General features: G+C 43.2%; 1 pseudogene; it reads right to left on the bottom strand.

The window, feature by feature from the left end:
• Positions 1-174: 174 nt before the first annotated feature.
• On the bottom strand, positions 175-4,326 carry LOC102488443 (PWWP domain-containing protein 2A-like; annotated as a pseudogene).
• Positions 4,327-25,134: the final 20,808 nt, after the last annotated feature.

Raw genomic sequence — 25,134 nt, 5'->3', positions numbered from 1 at the left:
GTTCAGGTTAAGCCTCTTAGTGTAAAAATGGCTATAAGGAATGTATAAGAAAGCCAGCCAACTGAGTTCAACCTCTGTCCAATGTGGCCAAGCTATTCTGTAGATGTTACTCCTAACTGGACTAGAAAACCTGTGGTTCCTTCCCATGGTTCTCACCTGCCTTGCTGTCCATGTTCATGTTTTAAATTCTATCAACAGAGCCCACACTTCAGGGGTCAGCTGTCTGGCAGCCTTGGCTGCCTCTGTGATAGCCTTGCGATACAGGCCCCTTCTCTTCTTATTAAAGCGGGACTGGAAGTTTTCTAGAAAGGGGGAGAGTTGCGAAACAGCAAGGAAAGATGCCATTGGAGACCCCAACCATGAAATACAGGCTTCCTGTCTGTCAGACTAAAAGGCCATCATCTTTCCGGTTCACGGTTATAGTACAAATAGGGGCTGGCCACCAAGGGGAGCCATTTACCTTGGCCCAAACAATGTCCCCTGTCCATATGGTCCTGCCATCTGGCGTGATGTATTTAGACACATTTTTGGAAAAGACTTTCATTTTCAAGGAATTACTGAGCTTTTTCTCTTCCTTTGAAGACTTGGAGGAAGTGGAGGAGGTGGAAGGTGCATGCATACTACCTGGAGAAAAATCAAAGCTTTCAGAAGAGCTACACTTTCAGAGTTGGAAGATTTCAAATCATCTGTGCTATCAATGCTACACACTGAAGCACTGGAAGAGTCAGATTTCTTTTGATTTAGGGTCATGTAAACAGAGATACTGCTTTTGCTGCCCTTTTTGCCCAATGTCTGTGCTTCATCCTGCTCACCGGTCATACGCACTTCGTTTGTGTCGTGAACCTTACTGCTGGCCTCTTCAGGGCCTTTTGAGGGACTCTGATTTTCTGAAGGGGCCTCACCTGCTGAGCGGGTAGAGGTGCAGCGAGACTGGGGCTTGGGTGCCATCTTGCCACTCCGCATTTTCTCAAGTCCTGTCTTCAGAGAAGAGTCATTTTCTTCAGTCCTGTACCTCTGGGGTTTTAAACGAACCCGGGGCGGGTTAGGAGTCTGGTATCGACGTGTGAAATGGACTTTTGAATGTGCATTTTTGGAAGGAGAGGTTCCACTTTGCTTCTTTTGTGCCGTGTCTGTGGCGATTTTCAACACTTCCAGAGCATTTGAGTGATCCATGTTCTTACTCTGGAGTACTTTTTTTAGTACTCAGCTGAGCTTTTGACATATTTGCCTGAGCAGAGACTTGTACTACTCGGCCCCTGCTGTGAGCAATACTGGCAACCTTCACCACGGCATTTCTTTTCTGGCTTTCATTTTGTTTTTTCCCATCCACTGTATGGTCAGTTTTCAGCTTTTCCTTCTCAGTAGTTGCACTTTCATTTGGGTTCTTCCCTGTACATTTTTCTTTTGGGTCGCTTAATTTTCCGAGGAGGTGGCTGAGGTATTGATTGGTTATAGGTGTCCCTGATAAACAAAGGGGGAGGGTAAGCTGCTCCTTCATGGAAGAGAGGTGGAGGTTTGGAAATCCACAGGCTTTCAGCCAAGCTCAGCTCGGGAGGCGGGACAGAAGGGTCATTGGAAACAGCACCATTCACGTCACACTTGGTTACTGAACCCAAATCAGGTTTGCTCGTTCAAGCGCTACAAAACCAAACCATAGGCACATGGTGTGATGGAGGAAAGTACATCTTTATTGCAAAGCGCAAAGCAAGGAAAGTGGCCAGCTCATGCTGAAAAGATCCCGTCTCCCCAAGGTGTTCCCCACATGCGTTTTTAAGGGCAAAATTAGGGGCAGAGGTCCTAGGCGCATGATCAGTTCAGTGATTGGTTCAAGAGGGCGTGATCGTCTCCTGGGCATTCTTGATTGGAGAGGCCATAGGTAATCAAATTTCTCTTCAGGTGTCTGGAACCCTTCAGCCTGGAGTCTTTGAGCTCACGACCAGCAGTTTCCAGCCTATAAAACATTTTACATATTGGGACCAGCAGTTGGTGTAATGGCTATGTCGCTGGACTCCCACGTAGTTGACCGTGGTTCAAGTCCCGCACCCGGTGGCTTAAACTCACGCCGGGCACGTGGGCGTGCGTGCCCGCCCAAGATCCCAAGAAGAGAATGGAGGAGAAGGGATTGCAGCGTGGCCATCCTCCCTGGGGGGTGATTTCTCGCTTTCTATCTCTCTGTCTCTCTCTGTCTGTCTGGTGAGCACACGCGCCCTATAGTGAAAACCTCTAAAAAAAAAAACTTACATATTGAAGTGAAAACCTTATCTTTCCTTTAAGTGGGAGTTTTAGAGGTCAAATGGCCCTCACTCATGGTCCATGTTGGTCATTTTCATAACCAAAAATCTGAAGACTTACTCCTTACTCTGGGCCATTATAATGTAAATGGACTTTATATTTCAGGAACCCTAGGAAATACATTAGGGAGTCCTTGCTCAGTTTCACGCTTTACTTCTGTCCCCTCATGGAATGTATTAGTCTAGAGGTATATGGCTTCTGGTTTACCCTTATATTCCCTTTTGGGAAATACTGTCACAGGGATCCCATGGGGCCCAAACCTTCTTGCACCTTCCTTTTGCAGATTTGAAATCCAGATTCTCATGCAATCACTGGCCTTCTCTTCTGTTTGATTCAACAGTATACACACTACCGAGCGTGTGTGTCTCTCTCTCATTATTAAATACATCAGTAGAGGGACCAGCAGTTAGTGTAAAGGCTATGTCGCTGGACTCCCATGTAGTCGACCGCGGTTCGAGTCCCAGACCCAGTGGTTTAAACTCAGGGTGGGCGCGTGTGCGTGCGTGCCCAAGATCCCGAGGGGAGAAAGGAGGAGAAGGGATTGAGGCACAGCCATTCCCCCTGGGGGGAGTGATGTCTCCCTTTCTGTCCCCCTCTCTCCCTCTCTCTCTCTCTCTGTCATTCTGGTGAGCACACGCGCCCTATAGCCAAAACCTCTAAAAAAAAAAGAAAAAAAGAAAAAAAATCAGTAGAAAGCACACTTGTCTTATAGCTTTCTAACTATAAAAACAAAAGTAAAAAAGTCCCAACCCCAATTTTTTTGTTTTTGTTCATGTTTAGACTATAGGGCACGAATGTGCACTTGCAGGAGAGAAACAGAGAGACAGAGAGGGAAAGTGAGAAACCGACCCCCAGGAGGGATGGTCGTACTGCAATCCCTTCTCTATTCTTCTCTCCAGATTTTGGACACACACACACACACACACACACACACACACACACGTAACTGGCATGCTTTTAAGGCCGCTGGGTCTGGGATTCAAACCTCGCAGTCGGCCATGTGGGATCCAGCACCCCAATCACCACACCACCTGCTAGCCTGCAGACCCAAAATTCTTTAAAAACAAAAAAGGAAAACAAAAACAAAAACAAAACACTGGGGATCAAACAATGTACAGAGAAACTATAAAGACTCCCATCTTTTCCCTTCAACATGATACTTCAATATGAATTTTAAATAGCTTTTTTCACAAATGGGAAAAGATTCCTATATTTTCATGGGAAGGCAAGGAGTTAAAGTAAAGCATACTAATACGTCATTTCCAAACAGGTGAGATACCATCAGAGTGTGTGTGTGCTGTTGCAGGAAACAGAATAGAAAGATGTGAATGGGAGTCTCTGCACTTCTCATCTTTTGGACAGATCCATGAGGATCCCGGGGAACAGATTCTCCCCCAGTCGGAACGACACGACGAGCGCGTTCTCAATGATGTGGTCCAGCGTGACCCGCACCTCCAAGCCCAGAACCGGTTGCGACACTGCAGTCTCCGCCCGCCCGCCAGGGCTGCAGGCTGGGACAGGGGTGTCTCCTCGCGCTGCTCAGGAGTCAGGGGCCGGAGGCTGCTCGGGCGGCAGCGCTGGCGAAGGTGGAAACTCGGCCCCTTCCTGAGGCTCGGCCACCGCTGGCTCCGCCACCCGAACGAACAGCTTGTCCTCAGCCTCCAACTCTGGCCCTGCCGCCTCCGGGCTGCCGGTGAGCTCCCGCGGCGGCGTCGGCGGCGTCGGCGGGCCGGGGGGCGGGACGCCGCCGCCTGGCAGGCCTCGCCATCCGGCACAGACGCCTCAGTGGCTGTGACCAAGAGCGGGTCAGTGCTGGCCTGGTTACCGGGGATGGGCTCCATCTCCAGCTCGGCCAAACCGGCGCCCCCCCTCCACGGGGGACTCTGCAGTCGCTTCCGCCTCTGCAGCCACGGCCGCCATTTTCTTCCTGGCTTCTCCCTCCTCCAACTCCTAAAAGTGTACAACACTTTTATACATCAACAATGAGCAGAACGAGGTAGAACTAAAGAAAGCAATCGCATTACAATAGCCCCCCTCCCCAAATATAAGATACTCAGGAATAAATCTACCCCAAAAAATAAAAGCCCTCTACTAGGAAAACCATGAAAAACTACAAAACGAAAAATTGGAGGGGCCAACAAGTGGCATAGCTGTTGGAGCACTAGACCATCATGGGACTGACCACCGTTTGGGTCCCAGATCTGACAGCTTAGAACTCGTGCCAGGCCTGTGTGCATGCCTGCCCAGTTCCTGAGAGGGGAGAATGGAGGCGAAGGGATTGCAGCATGGCCATCCCCCCGTGGGAAGGGGTGATTTCTCGCTTTCTGTCTCTATCTCATAGGCGAGCGGACGCACCCCACAGCAAAAATCTCTCAAAAAAAAAAAAAAAAAGAAAAAGAAAAAGAATTGGGAAGCACTAGGAAAAAAGGGGAAAGACATCCCATGTTCCTGGATTAGAAGAATCAATATCATCGAAATGTCAATCCTATCCAAATCAATCCACAAATTCAATGCAATTTTGACAAACTACCAGAGATAATCCTCATGGAAACAGAAAAGCCAATCAGAAAAAAATTGTCTGGAAACATAAAAAAACCCCTATCACCAAAGGAACACTGTGCAAAGAGAGTCAAGTAGGAGGCGTCTCACTTACTGACCTCAAAACGTATTACAAAGCTGTGGTAACCAAGACAGCATGTTATTGGCACAAAAACAGGCAGGTAGACCAATGGAACATAATTGAGAACCCAGAAATAAACCTCAAAACATACAGCCAAATGATTTTTGACAAACCGCACAAGACAACCCAGGGGGGAAGAAAAAAGAATTTCTTCAGTCAATGGTACTGGATAAACCAAAGAAAAATGAAACTGGACCCCTATCTCTCAACATTACAAAAAGTCAAAACAAAATGGATCAATGATCTAAACGTAAAACCTCGAACTATAAAAGTACTGGTGGAAAACACAGGGGGAAACTCTTGGAAGGCATCAGAGTAGGCAAAGGCTTCTTAAATAAGACTCCCAAAGCACAAGCAGTAAACTCAGAAATAGACAAGTGGGACTACACTAGGCTACTAAGCTTCTGCACAGCAAAGGAAACAATAATGAGGGTGAGGAGAAAACTCTCAGAGAGAACATATTTGCAAACTCTGCCTCAGATAAGGGACTGATAACCAGAATATACAGGTACCCCAACCCGCAGGACAGTCGAACGGGTACCTGGGTGAGGATGGTGAAAAAAGGGACCCACGTACAGACACACAAAGCTCTCTCACACACACAGAGTGGAGACCAGACGAGGTGCTGATCAAGTCTCGTTTATTGAGGCGCAAAGTGCGCTTTAAATACAGGCTGGTGGGCACCTATTGGTTGCCCTAAATGCAAATAAGGTATGAGTCAAAGGGAGCCAATCATTAGTGTTCTGGAAGTTAGTCACATGGTTTCTGGGAGATGGTTTGCTCAGTGAGGAAATAGAAACTTAAGGTTTCTAAGATGGTGGATAGCACTTAAGATGGTGAATAGCTCTCAAAATGGCTTCTGTAAGCAGTGCCCTCCACATACAGGGAGCTCAAGCAGCTTACCAGCAAAAAATAAATAAATAAATAAAATTTAAAAAATATATACATATAATAAAATAAAATAGTAATCCATCCGATTAAAAGATGGGCAAATGAGTTGAACAGACAACTCTCCATGGAATACATACAAATGGCCAAAAAGCATATGAAAACCTGCTTGACATCTCTTCTCATAAGGGAAATGCAAATCAAAATCGCAATGAGATACCACTGAACCCAAGTCAGAATGGCTAATATTAAAAACATAAAGAATGATAAATGCTGGCAAGGCTGTGGTGAAAAGGGAAACTCTCCTACACCGTTGATGGGAATGTAAATTAGTACGACCGCTGTGGAGATCGATACAGAGGTTTTTCCAAAACCTAAAAATAGAACTACAATATATGATCCAGCAATTCCACTCCTGGGTAGCTCCTCAAAGGAAAGGAATATACTCAGGCCGAAAGACATTCGCACGTCCATGTTTATTGCAGCATTATTCACAATTGCTAAGACATGGAATCAACCCAAATGTCCAGAAACAGAGAAGTGGATTGAAAAACATTGACACATGTACACTATAGAATGCTACTCAGTCATAAAAAAAAAAAAAAAATGAGATCCTGACACTTGATCTAAATTGGATGAATGTGGAAGATTTACTGCTGAGTGAAGCAAGCCAGATTATGAATGACAGGCATTGTATGTCCCTGCTTAGTATATGCTGAATGTCTGCACTCTATGGCAGAAACTGAAAGATTGGAAGGTACAATAGCTGGGAAGGCAACTGTAGATACTAGGGACAGTACAGGAGAGGTTGGGTAACGGGAGTTGAGAGGGGATTAGGGAAGAAACAAACAAAATATTTAATAGATACAAAAATGAAAAGATTTAAAAATATTTCATTTTAGTTTATTTTATACATTCAATCACTATACATCACTACAGCTGGTAAAGTGAATTTACTCAACATGAATACACTTTACACCAGTCCAGCTGAAGATACCATACACATTATCATCAACAGGTAATCATCCATTTCTGTGTCCCACAAATATCTTGCCTTTCTATTGTCTGTTGATGATAATATATAATATATATAATTGACTTGGCCAATTTACACTGTATTCATGTTGGGGAAGCCCATGTTGTACAGTGGAAAAATGTCCAGTCATTGAATGTAAATTAAAAAAAAAAAAAAACTGAAGACTTATGAAAACAAAAAAAAAATTTTGAGAGGTTTTTGCTATAGGGCGCGTGCGCTCGCCGGAAAGACAAGAGAGACAGAGAGATAAAAAGCGAGAAATCACCCCCCAGGGGGGATGGCCACGCCAAAATTCCTTCTCCTCCATTCTCTTCTCGGGATCTTGGGCACGCACGTACACGTGCCCAGCGTGAGTTTAAAAAAGTTAACTCAAAGTTTAACTTTGTCTTCCCCGTGGTTTATTGCCCAGACTAGCGTCCCTTTGGATGTGAAATATTTTGTGGGCACGCCTTTTGAACTCATGGATTGGTATTCTCTCCTTTACCCTAACTGCTGGTCCCAGCAAAAATCTTTCTTGAAAAAAAAAAAAAAAAAGAAAGAAAGAAATAGTCACATGGTTTCTGGGAAATGGTTTGCTCAGTGAGGAAATAGAAACTTAAGGTTTCTAAGATGGTGGATAGCACTTAAGATGGTGAATAGCTCTCAAAATGGCTTCTGTAAGCAGTGCCCTCCACATACAGGGAGCTCAAGCAGCTTACCAGCAAAAAATAAATAAATAAATAAAATTTAAAAAATATATACATATAATAAAATAAAATAGTAATCCATCCGATTAAAAGATGGGCAAATGAGTTGAACAGACAACTCTCCATGGAATACATACAAATGGCCAAAAAGCATATGAAAACCTGCTTGACATCTCTTCTCATAAGGGAAATGCAAATCAAAATCGCAATGAGATACCACTGAACCCAAGTCAGAATGGCTAATATTAAAAACATAAAGAATGATAAATGCTGGCAAGGCTGTGGTGAAAAGGGAAACTCTCCTACACCGTTGATGGGAATGTAAATTAGTACGACCGCTGTGGAGATCGATACAGAGGTTTTTCCAAAACCTAAAAATAGAACTACAATATATGATCCAGCAATTCCACTCCTGGGTAGCTCCTCAAAGGAAAGGAATATACTCAGGCCGAAAGACATTCGCACGTCCATGTTTATTGCAGCATTATTCACAATTGCTAAGACATGGAATCAACCCAAATGTCCAGAAACAGAGAAGTGGATTGAAAAACATTGACACATGTACACTATAGAATGCTACTCAGTCATAAAAAAAAAAAAAATGAGATCCTGACACTTGATCTAAATTGGATGAATGTGGAAGATTTACTGCTGAGTGAAGCAAGCCAGATTATGAATGACAGGCATTGTATGTCCCTGCTTAGTATATGCTGAATGTCTGCACTCTATGGCAGAAACTGAAAGATTGGAAGGTACAATAGCTGGGAAGGCAACTGTAGATACTAGGGACAGTACAGGAGAGGTTGGGTAACGGGAGTTGAGAGGGGATTAGGGAAGAAACAAACAAAATATTTAATAGATACAAAAATGAAAAGATTTAAAAATATTTCATTTTAGTTTATTTTATACATTCAATCACTATACATCACTACAGCTGGTAAAGTGAATTTACTCAACATGAATACACTTTACACCAGTCCAGCTGAAGATACCATACACATTATCATCAACAGGTAATCATCCATTTCTGTGTCCCACAAATATCTTGCCTTTCTATTGTCTGTTGATGATAATATATAATATATATAATTGACTTGGCCAATTTACACTGTATTCATGTTGGGGAAGCCCATGTTGTACAGTGGAAAAATGTCCAGTCATTGAATGTAAATTAAAAAAAAAAAAAAACTGAAGACTTATGAAAACAAAAAAAAAATTTTGAGAGGTTTTTGCTATAGGGCGCGTGCGCTCGCCGGAAAGACAAGAGAGACAGAGAGATAAAAAGCGAGAAATCACCCCCCAGGGGGGATGGCCACGCCAAAATTCCTTCTCCTCCATTCTCTTCTCGGGATCTTGGGCACGCACGTACACGTGCCCAGCGTGAGTTTAAAAAAGTTAACTCAAAGTTTAACTTTGTCTTCCCCGTGGTTTATTTCCCAGACTAGCGTCCCTTTGGATGTGAAATATTTTGTGGGCACGCCTTTTGAACTCATGGATTGGTATTCTCTCCTTTACCCTAACTGCTGGTCCCAGCAAAAATCTTTCTTGAAAAAAAAAAAAAAAAAAGAAAGAAAGAAAGATAGAAAAACAAAAGAAAGTTCTGTAGCTTCTGTTCTATAAAATTACAATTAAAAATTAAAAATAAAAGGTGAACCAGCAGTTAGCATAATGGCTATGTCGCTGGACTCCCACGTAGTCGACTGCGGTTCGCGTCCCGGACCCAGTGCCTTAAAACTCACGCTCGGCGCATGTGCGTGCGTGCCCAAGATCCCGAGAAGAGAATGGAGGAGAAGGGATTGCGGTGTGACCATACCCCCTGGGGGGGTGATTTCTCACTTTCTGTCTCTATGTCTCTCTCTGTCTGTCTGGCGAGTGCAAGCGCCCTATAGTGAAAATCTCTCCAAAAAAAAATTAAAAAAATAAAAAATAAAAGAAGAAAAAGAGGGGGGAAATCCAGTACAACAATATGATTTCAGGGCATGCATGGGAATAATCACCTTAATGTGAGCGCACCAGTATGGTTAAGATTAATGGGGTAGGGGGAGGGAGAGGACAAGGAAAAACTCAGAATAGAGACTGTAAAACAAACAGAAATGATAAGGTTGGGTTATGGGGCATAAAATCATAGGAGGAGAGTGAATAAATAAATACAAGAGATGAAGCGGACCATTGCTGGTGGATGCAAGTAATAATAGCTGCTTTTTTTGCAGAGTATAAAGTGATATATCTGTGAGGGGATCGTAGTAATTGCTGAATCAGACATAGGCGTGCAGGTGTATGCCTAAAAATGGGATCTATCTATGGTGCAGTGAAGGTAAGCAAGAAGAATAATGATCACATTGCAAGTGTGTGTGGGGTGATTCACACCAAGGGTTTCTTGGGAGGAAACTATTGGTAGGCCGACTTCCTGAGAAGGAGGTTATTCCAGCAAGGATGCCTGAGGGAAAGCTAGAGAAAACAATAAAAAAAGAAGGGAGGGTAAATGTGAGTCCAGTGCTGGGGAGGCTGGACACGAAGAATCCAGTCACCTCAGATAGGGGTTTTGAAGGGCAGAGGAAGTACCTTGGTGATAGGGTGTCATGCGGTCATTCTGACCTCTGCTCATGACCCTAGAATCACGGGTCCCAAGGAAATACCACCTGTACCCTGCTTCGCTGCCAACTCTGTACACACCACAGCGTTTGAGACTGGAACCCCATGGGAGATGGAACTGGGCCCCATCCATGTGACTTCTGTCACAGTCATGGCATCACTACCCAAATAAGAGGCCACAGGCATTTCTGCCTCTTCCAGGCCTGCGTGTGTCACACTTGTGCCCTCTCCTGGTAAGTGTGGGTATCTGACGACAGGAGAAGTCAGTTCTCTAAATGTGACTAACCTTAGGCTTGCAACCCCCCACTTTAGGGAGCCCTGGAGGGTGTTGCCTGATGTGAGTGCCTTGCAAAAGGAGCAAGAGGCAGAGTTAAAGAAGCTCCTGGCTCAAGGACTGAAAACAACTGTGGCTGCCCCTCTCGAAGCTCAGAACCGAAAGGAGACTTTGGCCACTGGAAAAGGAGTCCTCAGTGAGTGCCTCTGATAAGGGTGGGAGCCAGAGTTTGGGGGAGGAAGCACGGTATTTTTGTCACCTGTCCTAACACTACAGGAGCTCATTACCGGCCTTAGCTATCCCAAGGGTAAAATGTCACCAGTGCCATCTACCAAGTGTGTGTACACTTGAAGGAGAGGTCTAAGGTGTAAAAAACGACGATACCGGCATGAGCCCCTAGATGGGATATGGGTAGATTTGGGTGGTGTCAGGGGGAAAAGGCTCAACAAAGTTGTCCCTGGTCTTTCACAGCTGGGAAGGAGAACCTTGATTCCCCGGGAAGTAAGTAGAGTGTGTGCCCAGGGGGGAGGCTCCGACACAACCACCTACCAAGATCCTTTTCACTGTGTTTTAAAGACTTGGAGTTGTTTTTTGATTGTTTGTTTTTGTTGTCGTTGTTGTTTTTCCAACCTTACCACCAACTTTCCATGGGTCCTTGGGAAAAAAGTCACTTCTCCCCTCCCGGGCCTCAATTTCCCCAGCTACAAAGTGAAAGAAAAAATTGGCTGTCCCTTAAGGTCTTCAGAACTATGACCTTCTTCAGAGCTCCTGTCCTAATCCCAAAACACGTCCATATTTGTTTTCTCCATGAGTGGTCTGGTACCTGACTTCTACCTGTAGTCTCTGCCCCTGCAGGAGGGCTCCGAAGGGGCTCTGCTGCTCAGCCAGCTCCCAGGACCTCTGCCTTTCCCTCATACTCCAGCGACTTGGGAGCAAAATCTGATGCCTTCTCCTCCTGGAGAGCCTTGCTGTCCCCCTGCTCTGGCCCACATGTAATAGATGAAGGTCCACAAGTTGGTTGTGGTCCCATATGCCCAAACTTGTGCTTCATGCCTTGAGAGGTGCAAGGAAGAGAAGAAAGAGTAAGAGTAAGAGGAGAAGGAGGAGGGAGATGACGGGGTGTCTATGTGTGTATGTTGGGGGAGGGGGACAACAAATGTTAGGAGGAAGGCAGAACTTCTGAATATGGTTAAAAAACAGAGATCTCTCAGCCTTGCCATATTCTACATGTGAGAGTTTGGACAAGTGATTTGATATTTTCAAAGCTCTCCTCTTCTATGGGTGTACTGGGGACAATGTTTCATATCTATAGCATTGAAAAGAGCACTAGCATCAGGTCCACCACAACGTAGGACTTAAGATAATGGGGGATGTTATCCCACATAGAACAATGGACAGAATCAAACATACCATGTAAAAGTGAGGCCATGATCATGAGGAGGAAGCAAGATACAGTGGTGCACAAGAAAGTCCAGAGGCCATTAGAGAAATGTCACTGGTTATGGGCTACCCTTTTCCTCCAAGACTTTTGGGGACTGGTCAGTACAAAAGCAAGAACTGGTCCCTGAAAAGGGTCAGTAATTACACCTCTCCAGGTGCTTCGCTGATAAAAACACTGACACCCTTGATGTCCCATAATCTCGCCTTTCTCCCTGGGAGGAAAAAGCTGGCAGGAATTGGTGTCTCAGGAAGTATACACCAAAAAGGAGCTACAGAAATGAAAACAGTACAAGCAGCGGAAGAGACTTGTCTGAGCCACAAGGACTAATGACCCAGCGGGCATCTGGATTCCAACATCCACGTACTGCAAAATCCCACCACCCTCTCTATACTGGCAGTACAGGTCTGCCACAGGGTTTAATCTCCTGGTCTATCCACTCATTGTTTCTAGATGTTCAGCTGTGATCCTTCATCTCTGTGCCATGCATGGCCCTCTCCTATTGCAGCCACAGGTCCTGGGAACGTAGAGGAGTCTGGAACCCTTGGAGAGTCTGAGCTTAGTGGTTGAAAAGAGAAGAAGGCTTTGAGAGTGGGGCTGGTGGCTCAAGGGAACTGGGAGTTTGAGGGGTAATTGTTGAGATGGGAGAAGGTGTGATTTCACAGCCTCCATTTTCTCATGAGCTTTCTTTTGCAGGTCATCAAAGCCTCTGACCAGGCTTCTGTTTCTTCCTGCCTCAGAGTGGGAGAGGATGCTGGAGGCTGCTGAGGCTCTGCTCTCCCTGAGAAACTCTTGCCCGGCCCCTTCTGTTTCCATCTCCATGTGCCAGCTCTGCGACCCACCAGGTGGCCTGCTCTTTGAAAGCAGAAAATAGTGGTTGGGAGTGAAGGGGTAGGGGGTAAGGTGCTGTGGTTAAGTAGGGGCAAACTGGGAAATCAGGGCCTGTGGGTTACCCCCTCCTTGGAGGCAGCTAACCATGCTCCTCATTCTGCCTCCTAGATGGTAGTTGAGGGCTGCTTAGTGAATCTTCAGTGTATCGGGCTTTAGGCTGAAGAGAAAGTGTCCTGTCCCCTGAAGTCAAGGAGCAAGGAAGCTGAGGCCCTAAGAGTGGCAGGCCTTGTCCTAGAATGTGCATCACATCACATGGAAGAACCAGGATTCCTAAGTCCCAGCTTAGGACTCTCTTACAAAACCCTTACTGTCTCCTATTGTCTGTAGAGTGTATACGCTGATGATAAGGGGTTAGTCTGGTAGGAGGACTTCTACCTCCCTTCGGGGAACTTTGAGTATAGATCTGGAACCTGCATGCCTTCTTTGCTCGCTGTGTTTTGCAGATCAATGTGAATAAGGTGCCCAGAGAGGAAGAGCTGGAAGAGCTCTGAGGCAGGACAAACACGTGGGGAGGCTGAGAGGGAAGGCTGGTCATTCCAGGACCAAAATGGAAAAAGAGGCATGGTATGTGAGGAAAAAGAAGAGTTCTGGAGGAACTGCTGCAACAGAAGGGCACGAGGCTGTGATAGAAAGGGACAAAGCAACGGAGGTCTAATCAGGGAAAAATGAGAGGTCGGGCTTAGAAGGCTATCCCAGAAACTGTGTGTGGTAAAGAGCCCGGGAATGCTTCTGACCCAGGGAGGAATATAACCAGAGGCTTCGGACTTCACAAAAAGGAATGTGGTGGTTGTGATAAAGGGATCAAAGGAAACAAGACTGAAGACAGGGAAAAGAGGGAAGAGGCCTGTGCAATATTCCAGGAGGCAAATTATTGATTGGGTGGGACCAAAAAAGCGGGGAGAGCTGGGAGGGGACATGGCTATGACTTGTCTCTGGCTCCTCCCCTTCTGCCTAAAGCTCCTGTGGAGACTCCAGTCTCCAGACCCCTCTGTCCGCCATAGATCCATGTCACTGCCTGCCAGACATCTGTGCTGCAACTCCCTTTGAGTTGCGAGTCTAGAAGAGGAGGCCTGGCCAGAGCACTGCCTATTTAGTATCCTGTTTCTGCATGTGCAAATTGTTAATGTCTAAAATGGTTAACATCCTTCTGTAAGCCTTCAGATGTTTTATGAGCTTTCAGACCTTCTTGATTATATGGGCAATTCCCCGGCAGAAGATGAGTATTCCCGTACCTTGATTCCTTACTCCTTTGGATAGTAGAGTATTTTCAGTGTCTCTTATAAAAACGGTTGGTTCAATCTAAGTAGACCCGTCTATAAATCGGGATGTCTGAGTTTATATGCTAAAGGCATTATCTGCCGTGTGATTGTAGACATACGTGTGCTCTTCCATACATGTAGGAACATGAGGAGGTGTTTCCTTTGTGTCTCTATGTCTGAGCTTGAGTAAATAGTAAAGCCTTGTTGTTATAAGACATGGAGATATGGTTCCTTTGTTATCACAGTATAACTTACACTATCCAGACTCTTAACAGACTTCATCAATTGTTGTTTCAAAATGAGAATCTTGTGACTGAATAAGTCAGATTTCTTAACGTGGCTAGGTAGGAAACTGGTAGAAGGAAAAAGAGCAGTGCATTTGTTCATTGAACAATGAAGTAGCTACCTTCTGCCTGGAATAGTCTGTTTCCAGTTGTCGAGAGGGTCACAAATCACTGTGCCTGGGAACCAGCAGTTAGCGTAATGGCTATGTCGCTGGACTCCCACGTAGTCGACCGCGGTTCACGTCCCGGACCCGGTGGCTTAAAACCCACGCCGGGCGCGTGTGCGTGTGTGCCCAAGATCCCGAGAGGAGAATGGAGGAGAAGGGATTGCGGCGTAGCCATCCCCTCTGGGGGGGTGATTTCTCGCTTTCTGTCTCTCTGTCTCTCTCTGTCTGTCTGGCGAGTGCACACGCCCTATAGTAAAAAACCTCTCAAAAAATAAAAAAATCACTATGCCTATAGGATCGAGCTACTCATGTCGCTGAGCAGAACAGACCAGATGGGCTCTGGCCAGCCATTAGTGCATGCTCTAGCTAAGTGGCCAGTTGTCCCGTCATTCTAACCAACTGTTGCCATGTAGGAACGTGGACTGGTTGTTGCTAAATCAGCTGATTTTCAAGAGAAGATGGCATTCTAGATTTCCATGTAAAATCACTCAATTTCAAATGGTTGGCTCAGGTTTCTTCTTTATGCCCTTTTCACTTGGGCCTTACCAGTCATCTATGTAGGACAACTCTGGCCGACAGAATGGCAATTGGATTCTATTCCAATGTGAATTTTACAGTGAGGGAAACTGAGGCCACTCAGGATAAGAAGTACCCAAGAGGGAAAATTAATAATGCCCAGAGAGTAGTTTTAAGGGCACATGAAATATGAGGACAAGTCACTATCTTTCGTTTATTCTGTGCTCACTATATGCTCAGCACACACAGCCTCACAGAAACTCTGCCAACTTAGTATTCTTATGACCAGTTTTACCTATGAGGACGCACACTCAAAGAGTGGAGGTAATTTGCACCAGTGTCTCAGGGAAACTTTTATCAAAAGACCAGATAAGTCTCCCTTGTCTTTGCCAGGCTTTTAATAAGGTGATCATGTATATATTTTTAGAAAGCATGGAATGAAAGGTCTAAAACTCAAAGCAGAAAACAGTCAGTAGGGGTTTTGTTTGTTTGTTTGTTAGTTTTAGTAGTCCTTTTATTTCATGTTCAAGATAACCACATGTAGTAATCGATCAGATCTTTTTTTACCAGTTCTTGCTTTTCGATTCCCTACTGATGTCTTAAACAAATACTGTCCTAGAGTCCTCCCTCAGTGCCCTACCCCACTCCCCCACCTGTAACAGACAATGAAGGCTCAATTGGACATGCCTGGAGTGCACTTTTACTCAGGCTGTTAAGTCACTCCTTCCTTCGTTCCTTCCCTCTATTTCACCCATGGTGATTGGTGGTGATGACATTCAATTATAACTGATCCTTGCTATTTGGAGGCCTTAAGAAGTCAGGATTCTCATTTTCTCTATCTAATGGCAGAGAAACAAACATGTAAAATCACTCAACTCATGGAATAGGGCTTAACAACATGTCACATCTTCCTTAATACTCTGATGTGTCACTTGAATGAATGATCCCCAACCCCCTTCTTTCCTAGTGACACAAGTGCAAGTCCACATATTCATGGAGGAAGGAAGCAGTGGTTCTTGCAAAGAACTAAACGCTTGCTATGCAGTTGTGTCCGAGGCTTACCATGGCCCCACAGCTGTGTTGAGTATTAGAGGAATTGTATTTGGGGCGTAAGATGAAAAGAGGGAGGGAAAGAGAAATAAAGTGATGGGAAGTTGGAGGAGGGAGTGAGACTTTTCTCCCGGCCCTTTCCTTTTTCTTAGGCCCAACACCCTCTCATGCTGGACTTTTCAAAACTGACCTTGCTGCTACACACACGCACATTCACACACACACACACACACACACACACACACACGCACAAGCTAACTTAAACGCACACACATATACTGCAACTTATTGTTCTCTAACTTGTAATAAAGTTTCTTAATGGTGTATGTTGAGAGTCTTAGGACGTCTTTGTAAAGATTAAATATCAAACCTCTTTGTGTGTGTGTACTTCCCTTTGTCATGTACTATCCTAGTTCACAGATTTAAACTGTTAGCATATAGAGCACTGAGAGTTATGTTTTATCCCTTGTATTTTATGTAACAGCATTCGTTGGATATGAGCATATCTGTCACCTCAGGGCATCGCCAGAAAGGATTTCAAGGAGTAGTGTGTAGGTACAGCTTTCACGATAGAGTCTCAGGAGGAAGGAACATGGTGAGAAATGTCCTACTAAATTGTCACATCTGCTGACACCAAGGTGATGTGAATGAATGTAGAGTTGGGAAGAAATGCACTTCTAACATTTTGGCGCAATAAGTGACAATAACTTTAAGAATGTGAATAATAATATAAGGTAGGAAAGTAATTAGGGAATTGATGAGTTTCAAGCATGTATTATGTTTCTTCATAACATAATGATTTCGATTGTTGGTTTACATAATTTAGTTCTTAATAATGGCTGACAACCGACTGGCTAACGTCTTTATAATTTATGTCAGCTGTTATATTCTGGAAAATTCCAGCTCTAACACTTCACCACTTTCCACTCTTGCCCAGAAAGACTCCTGTTTCGTAGTAGATTCCATTAACACTACAGGGCCATAAAGGGCTTCTCTCTTGATTTCTGACCAAACACAGCGCATAGTATGTGAGAAACTATTGATTTTAACTAAAAACAGGGGAAGGTCCAGGAGAAATTTGACCAGATTAAATAGGCCAAAGTGTTTATATGGGAATGTGAATTCCTGGAGGGCACCAAAGTGGGATAGATGTCAGTGATAGTGACATCAGAATTAGTTAAGTCCATACAGGAGTGGTTCAAAAGCTTTTTTTTTTTCATAGCAAATATAATTATCTTTAATTTACACATAATGATGCTCAGATAACTTCTTTTAAAAGGTAAAGAAATGGAGCAACTGCTCTTACCTGCATAGAAGATATGTACCTTTTATTGGAGAGACAACCACTCATTAGTTTCTCCTCTCTTGCTTAATAAATGCCAGAGATATTACATGAACTTCTCTACTTTATTGTTTTTCACTTAAAAATATATCCTCGAGGCTCCTTGCTGGCTTGACACATTGAGAAGTGTTACTTCAGTGAATGGATCACTGACCAGACTATGATGAATCTTGAGAAGTATTTAAAGCCACATGCGGGACCAGTAGATGGCATAGTGGTTATGTTGCTGGACTCCACATAGTCGATCGTGGTTCTAGTACTGGACTTGGTGGCTTAAAACTCACGCCGGGTGCGTGTTCATGCGTGCCCAAAATCCTGAGAGGAGAATGGAAGAGACGTGACTGCAGTGTGGCCATCCCTCCGGGGGTGGGGGGGTTATTTCTCACTTTCTGTCTCTCTGTCTCTGTCTCTCCAGTGAATGCACATGCCCTATAGCAAAAAATCTCTCTAATCAAAAAAAAAAAAAAAAGCCACATGCATTTAAAAAAAAGGACCATAAATACACTATTTGCTCCCCATATGAAAACGGTGTTATTTCAGTAAATAGAAGTGGTAGCCACAATGTAATGCATGTGGCGAAGTGCTTAAAGACACATGTTGAGAAGACGTTACTAAAGTGAAAAAAGACTTTTTTTTGAGATCCCTCTGTACTACTGTGTAGAGACATCCCTCATTCTTTCGTCAAGCTAGAGAATATTCCATTGCATAGACATACCATAGTTCATTCAAATAGTCTTCTATTGATGAACAATTTGGGTGTTTCTTTTCTAATTTTGCCAAAGAACACATGTGCACACCAGAGAAAGAGAGAGAGAGAGAGCCAGCTAGCAACAAAGGACTCCCCTTAAGGGATGGTTGTACCTCAATCGCGTCTCCTCCATTTTCCCCTCCTTTTGAGATTTCGGGGACACACTTACACGCAGGGGTGTGTTCCTCAGGCCTTTGTGACCAGAACTCTACCTGCATAGTGGGACATCTAGGATCCAGCCACCTTAACCACCACACCACTGGCTGGCTCCCAATTTGGTCGTTTCTATTGTTGCTACCACAAATATGGCTGCAACAAATAGGCTTGTGACATAACCTTTAATAATTTCTATCACCAAGTCTTTGGGATGGATCCCTAGATGTACTATTGCTGCTTGAAAGGTAAAAACTCAAGTTATCTTGTCATTACTATAAAATCTCCCTTCATAAAGGGTGTACCATTTGCCTTTTCTCCATCAAGTTCTGGGACAGAAAGTTTTCCCGGCGTCTCACCAGTAGTGTTGCCATACTTCTGAATTTTGTCTATGTCACATGTGACAAATGGAATATCAGTGTACATTCACTTGCATTTCCACCAATAAAAGCAAGCTTGCACATCTTTCTCATATGGTTGACAGCCATTTCTGTTTTCTTTTTTCTTATATACAGTTATTTTATACTTTTGGCCCAGTTTCTAAAGGGACTCTGGCATTTGTTGTTTTCAAAAAAGTCCTGTATGACTTAGGGATATACAAAGACATTTCCTCATTACTATGGCACGAGTATCTTTGTACCTTGCTTACACAGTTTTGATGAATTCTTTTCAAATGCCAAAGCTTTTTTTGTGTGTATTTAGTCAAATTTGTCAACATTTCCCCTTATTTTTTCTGGATTATCAGCCCTAGCCAGGATCAATTTTCCATTCTTACAGTACAGAGAAACGTCTCTGGTAGTTCTTACGTGGTTTCTTATTTCACATTTTAAACATCATGTCACTGAAATTTATTCTCTTAAATGCTGCAAAGAAGAGATTTAATTATTCTACAAGCACTTGCTAACAAGTTTCCCATGGAAGTAACAGTAGCATGATAGAAATCAAGGGAGCTACAAGCCTTTCTTTCCCCACAAGGTTTTGAGTTAGCAGCAATATATGGACCAGAACACCTTTGTGACAGTTGTGGAAATGAGTTGAAAAGCTACAACACAGCGGCCATTGTAAAAAAAAAAAAAAAAAAAGAAAGAAAAGATTCCAGAGAAAGGGATAAGAAAGTTCCTGGCATGTGGCACACCCCTTAGTTTCTTCCCTCCCCGCATGCAGCTTATTATGGATCAAGGAGGAAGAAATTCCTAATACTGGGATTCTCCCTTAGGATGGAAACAAAAAGCGTGTACCACGTACGTAATGTCCTGGTTTCTCTGGGGGCTGCCGCAGGGACTGGTTTCTGTTTGTCTGAAGGCTCAAGCAATCTAAAGCAGAGTTTGGAAGCATGTGAAAATGGAGTCAAACAGCATATAACAGCTGCATTGACACATTCAGATGCCAGGGGGAGAAACGTATTAGAAAATGAGAAAAAAGATGATCAACCCAATTAAAAGATGGGAGATTGAGTTGGAAAAACCACTCTGTAAGGAAGACACGTGAACAGTCAAAAGGCATATGAAAAAATGCTCAACATCCCTCATTATAAAGGAGATGTAGATCCAAACCACAGTGAGATAGCATTCTAACCCCACTCAGAATGACTAAGATGAACAACAACAAGAACGACAACGACAACAACAACAACAAACACAAAAAATGATAAGTGCTGGTGGGGGTGTGGTGAAAGGGGAACTCTCCTACACTGCTGCTGGGATTGTAAATTGGACCAGCCACTGTGGACAACAATTTGGAGATTCCTCAAAGATCTACAAATAGAACTATTGTATGATTCAGCAATCCCATTCCTTGGTATCTACCCAAAGGACAGAAGAATGCTGAGTGGGAAAGGTGCTTGCCCATCCACGTTTATTGCGGCACTATTCACAATTGCTAAGACATGGAACCAACCTCAGTGTCCATGAACAGAGGAATGGATTGAAAAAGTCTGGCACATATACTCTATGGAATACTACTCAGCCATTAAAAATACAACAGACCCTGGCTTTTGACTGAAAGTGGATGAATATGGAAGATGTACTGCTGAGTGAAGCAAACCAGGCTATGAAGGAGACACATTATAGGTCTCCACTTAATAAATGCCAACTGTCCACACTCTATGGCTGAAATAGAATAACTAGAGGATATAAAAACATAGAAAAGGGTTATACATACCAGATTCAGTGTGGGAAGATGGTGGGAGAAGGAGGAGAGTCTCAGGAAAGACATTAAGGGGAGAAATAGACAGGCAAGACATTTATGGGACAAAGAACTGGGTTATTATCTGTTGAAGATGATGTGTATAGTATTCTTAACTGGACTGGTGAGAAATGTATTCATGTTGGAATATTCACTTTACAAGCTACGTGACATATGTGACTGAACGCATAAAAGAAATTGAAATTTTAAAAAAAAGAAAATGAAGATGAATTTATGGCTTTGAAAAAGAGAGGGAGAGCGAGAGAGAGAGAGACAGAGAGAGAGAGAGAGAGAGAGAGAGAGAGAGAATCACACCAGGTGCAGCATATGCTTGTATGGCCAAAAATCCCAAGAGAGTGGAGGAGAAGGATTGTGGCAAGACCATCCTGGTGGGGTGGGTGGTTCTCACTGGCCCTCTCATTCTCTGTCTCTTTCTGGCAAGCACATGTGGCCTATAGCAAAAATTTTCAAAGAAAGAAAGAAGTTTGTGGAAGGCGTGTATTATGAAAAGAGAGCAAAAATTCTTATCAAGAACGCTGTGTCTGAGAAAACTCTTTGCTTTCTTTTTTATTGTGGGAGGATTTTGTACTTGCCAGAGAGAGAGAGAGAGATAGCAAGCGAAAAAGAGAGAAAAAGAGAGAGAAGGAGAGAGAGAGAGAGAGAGAGAGAGAGAAAATCCCCCCCAGTGGGATGTGGATATGTTGCCGTCCATTTCCCCTCTATTTCTCTTTATCATCAGGATTTGGACCATCCATGCATATGCACCCAGTGTGTTTTCAAGTCCTCCGTCTGGAATTTGAACAGTGGTGGACCACGTGAGATCCAGCTCCCTCTGTGTGCCGCTTAACTGCTGTGCTAAGGGTCCACCCTGAAAAAAAAATCTCTTAAAATGAAAAAAAAAAAAGGACCAGCTGGTGGCGCAGAGGTAACACATTGCTCGGTGATGACAGGCACACATGTGAAGGTCTCAGAGTAATGTGTTGAGGTATTTTGGTGCTCTGTTGTATAGTACAAGCATATTTATACTAGCTTCCCCTTTCTGTTGGGTTGACACTTTTTTTATTTTAGAATTTCCCTTTTTGTCATGTTTTGAGTTTTAACTCTATTTTGTCTTGTCTTTATATAACCACTACAAATCACTTACGGTTGCTGTTTTCAGTGTATAGGTATTTTCATCCTATTGCATTCAAATTATTTGTGTCCTTGAATCTTAAGTTCAATTATGGGATTTGTTTTTGTTGTTCTAGAGAGAGATTTTTGCTATAGGGTGCATGCACTCTCCAGAGTGTCAGAGAGAGGGATAGAGAGAAAGTGAGAAATCACCCCCTTGGGGGGGGGCATGGGGGGGGGCATGGGCACGCCACAATCCCCTCTCCTGCATTGTCCTTTCATGATTCTGGGCACATGTGTGCATGCACCTGGCATGAGTTTCAAGCCTCTGGACCTGGGACTTGAAACACGGCTGGTCATATGGGAGTTTATTACCTTAACCACTAAACCACCTGCTGACCTCCAATTATGTTTTAGTATATATTCTGGAATATCTGCTTTATGTTGTACAGTTTTGTGTATTTACATTTCAAATGATTACTGATATGGGAGGATGTTTTGTACTGTCATTTTTGTACTTTTTAAAAAGCGTGTTCTTATGTTCCTCTATTTCTTCACTGAGGGTTCTCTTCTGCTAAGCAGAATTTTTATCACGTATGCTCGTCATTCCCTTGTTTCTTCTTTATCATCTTCTTGAGGTGTTTTCGGTATGGGATGGCCAACAGATAACAACATTTTAGGTGTTAATAGAAACTGCTATTCTTATTTTTGGGGGGGTGGGGTGGGGAAGAGGTTTTCGCTATAGGGCGTGTGTACTCTCCAGAGCGACAGAGAGAGACAGAGAGACAGAAAGCGAGAAATCACCCCCCATGGGAGATGGCCACACCACAATCCCTTCTCCTCCATTCTCCTCTCGGGATCTGGGGCCCGCACGCAGACGCGCCTGGTATGAGTTTTAAGCCACCGGGTCCAGGACGCGAACCGCGGTCGACTACATGGGAGTCCAGCGACACAGCCATTACGCTAACTGCTGGTCCTGCAACTGCTATTCTTAGTCAGACATTAATCTTACTGGGGTTGTCTTGTACATGGTGAGCTGCTCTTCTCTTGCTGCTTTCAACATTCTCTTTGTTTTTGACTTCCAGCTGTTTGGATAAAATGTATCTAGATGAAGATTTCCTCTTTGGAGATTCTGTATCTTGTTTGTGTTGATTAATGATTTTAGTCACATTTGAGGAGTTTGGGCCATTACTTAAAAAAAATAAATAAAAAAATAGGAAACGAGACCCTGGCTTTTGACAGAAAGTGGATGAATGTGGAAGATTTACTGCTGAGTGAAGCAAGCCAAGCGATTAAGGAGAGGCATTGTATGTCTCTACTTGATCTATACCAAGTGTCTGCATTCTATGGCCGAAACTGAATGTCTAAAGATTATAGAAACTAAGTAAATGGTTGTGGATACAAGATACAGTGTGGGAAGAGGGCAGGTAAAGAGGAAGGACATTAAGGAGAAAAATAGAGAGGCAAGGCATTTATGGGACAAAGAAATGGATTATTATCTGTTGAAGATAACTTTCTAGTATGATGAACTGGATGGGCGAGCAATGTACACATGTGGGAATATTCACTTTGTAAGTTAAGTAACGTGATTGAACGTAAAAAATAAATAGAAGTAAAAAGAAATAAAAATTTAAAAAATAAAATTCTTTACCTTAGAAGTTTTTTAAAAGAAAAAGAAAAAACAAAACAAAAACAAAAACAAAAAGAGACAGAAAGAGACAGAGAGAAGAGGGCATAGGGGGTTCTACCAGGGTGACTTCTCAGCAGAACATCTTTATTTCTCTTATCCCTGAACGCACTAGATCTCGGTTGTCATGGCAGACTCAGTCTTATTCTGGCCTACCCTTTTTGCCTCTCCTAGATGGGAGGGGGAAGGGGAGAGAATTACTTCCAAGATAAAGGAGGATTTCAGAGCCAAGAAAATACTTTATCTTAAAAAATTTAAAAAAAAGACAGAGGGGAGAGACACAAAGAGACAGAGAGAGACAGAGATAAAAGGACAAAGGGGGCTCTACCAGAGTGTCTTCTCAGCAGAACATCTTCATTACTCTTATCCCTTAAAGCTCTCATGGCGGACTCAGTCTTCTTCTGGCCTGCCCTTTTTTCCATCTCCAGGGTGACTTCTCAGCAGAACATCTTCATTGCTCTTATCCCTCTTTATTTCTTTTTTAAGGCATAAAAGTTCCAGATGATCTGTGCTATGAGTTTGAGTTTTTACAATCAAGTGTGTCTTTTCCAATTGAAAAGTTCTTGGAGACAAAATGTCTCAAGACTCATGTAATGCTCAAACTATGATACTTGAAAATTTTCAGGATTTGAATCAATTTCCCTTCCATCGCTCAAAAGGTCTTGTATTATATGAGTATCGTGAAATGGCATAGTCTGAAGGTCCTCTCCCTTTTGGAAAATATTATACACGGCATCACAATCTTATGAGATACAGTCTACAACTGAAATTATTTCTTTTTACCATGTCTACATCAAAAATGTTGTGTATGTTTGTGTGAGTGTGTGTGCCAAGTGCCAGATCCAAGCCACGTTTTATCTGGCACGGTTTATAACCTGACATCCTCTTAATAATTGCCCCCAAATACTTTTACTCGCTGCTCACTAAATAATTCTAATTTCAAACGACTGATTTTGTCAATCTGTTTTGAGTGTCAGAGGAGAAATTCTTGTCCAGTTCACCGTAGGTGTGTTTACATTTCTTTATACTGTCTGCTTTACTCTCTACCTTTTTAAAAATTTTTTTATTTCATTTTCTTTTAAACATTCAATCACATTATTCAGCTTACAAAGTGAACATTCCAACATGTGAACATTTCTCCCTACTCCGGTTCATAATACTATAAAAGTATCTCCAACAGATAATACCACATTTCTTTGTCCCATTAATGCTTTGCCTCTTTATTTTTCTCCTAAATGTCCTTCTTCAGACTCTACTCTTTCACACACACTATACCTTGTATTCACACCCATTTACTGTGTTTCTATATCCTTTAGTCAATCAGTTTCTGTCATAGAGTGCAGACACTTGGTATATATTGAATGGGGACATACAATGTCTCTCCTTCATAGCCTGGCTTGCTTCACTCAGCAGTACATCTTCCATATTCTTCCACTTTCTGTCAAAAGCCAGGGTCTTGTTGTTGCTTTTTTTTTATATTTTATTTTTATTTTTTTATGGCTGAATAGTATTCCACAGAGTATATGTGCCACAGTTTTTCAATCCATTCATCGGTTTGTGGGCATTTGAGTTGGTTCCATGTGTTAGCAATTGTGAAAAATGCCACAATAAACATCGATGTGCAACCACTTTTCTGATTAAGAATTCTTCTGTCCTTTGGGTAGATACCAAGGAGTGGGATTGCTGGATCATATGGTAGTTCTATTTGTAGAATTTTGAGGAATCTCCAAATTGTTCTCCAGAGTGGCTGAACCAATTTACATCCCCACCAGCAGTGTAAGAGAGTTACCCTTTAATCACACCCCTGCCAGCACTTGTCATTTTTTTTTTTTTTTAATCTTAGTCATTCTGACTGGG

This window comes from Tupaia chinensis, unplaced genomic scaffold (assembly GCF_000334495.1).
Source record: "Tupaia chinensis unplaced genomic scaffold, TupChi_1.0 Scaffold149892_1, whole genome shotgun sequence".
In the NCBI taxonomy this organism is placed as follows: Eukaryota; Metazoa; Chordata; class Mammalia; order Scandentia; family Tupaiidae; genus Tupaia; species Tupaia belangeri.
This window is presented reverse-complemented; position numbering and strand designations above follow the sequence as displayed.